The sequence below is a fragment of the Bidens hawaiensis genome, unplaced genomic scaffold, assembly GCF_021521415.1.
Source record: "Bidens hawaiensis isolate Kalapana, Puna unplaced genomic scaffold, B.hawaiensis_p1.1 tig00053975_1, whole genome shotgun sequence".
NCBI lineage: Eukaryota > Viridiplantae > Streptophyta > Magnoliopsida > Asterales > Asteraceae > Bidens > Bidens hawaiensis.
The window spans coordinates 59,458-60,558 of record NW_027506278.1 but is presented as its reverse complement, the minus strand read 5'-3'; positions in this window follow the sequence as shown (position 1 = coordinate 60,558).

Genomic DNA, 1,101 nt, shown 5'->3' with positions numbered 1-1,101 from the left:
AAAAAAAAATCTGAAATCAAATAATCAAATATAAATACTGCAACTCATTTCATAACAATCGGTTTAAAATTATAAAGTAGGTTTCACATAAACAAAAGGCTATAAAAAAATATTAAGCGTAAGCATTTTAAACGAAAATACGTAACTCAAGTGATATTAAACATAGAAAGGATTTAAGTCAGGTATTAAGTGGACAATGACTTACCTCATATTCACATGATCAAAATATTAACATTCAAATAATACTTTTATATAAAAGCCCATTAACATAAAAAGAAAAACAATCCCAAAAAGTTCTAAGCCCAAATATATAAAAGCCCACAAACATAAAAACACTTCTTAACAAACTTAAAAAAAATATATATCTTAAACCATTAAGATCCTAGGAAATATGCTAAGTATGGAACTCGAGCAAACTAGGCACTTTGAGCAAGGTATCTTATTCGAGTAAAGTTATCATCATGATATGCTATGGAACTCGAGCAAAACAGACACTTCGAGCAATGTACTTACTTATTCGAGCAACGTATCTTATTCGAGTAAGGTTAAGTGTCAAACTTCGACCGAGCTGCACTTAATTGAGCAAATTTGTTCTTCAGTCGAGCATAGTTTGTGTTAGAGCAAAACTTGACATATCCAAGCTTAAGCCTAGTTTTCAAGTAATTTTGTGGGTGGAGCAAAGATACAATAAGAAGATAGGCTTATAGCCTACACCTTCAAAAACACACCCAAACACCTCCTGTATCCCGAGCCAAGATTCGAAGATAAAATCTGAGCTTGTTAGTGTTAGAGCATAGTACGAGCCAAAACCGACATCAAGACTAGATCGCGGTTGTAAACCGATTTGTTAAAGGTATGTTCTATAACGAAAACTTATTCGGCTCGTTTAGAATTCCTAGATCCATACAACTGATAAAGACGAAACAAACACTATGATTCACAGCAGAATCTGTTAACATTTGATACGTTAATTAATCAAACCAAAACTGGCTTTAAACGAGGACCAATCACCATTAAAACATGTTGGTTAAGAGTTAAGTTGATTGGGGTTTGTAGGCGCTGAGTATACGAATCAAACGATACCAATTTCATGTTGTTTCG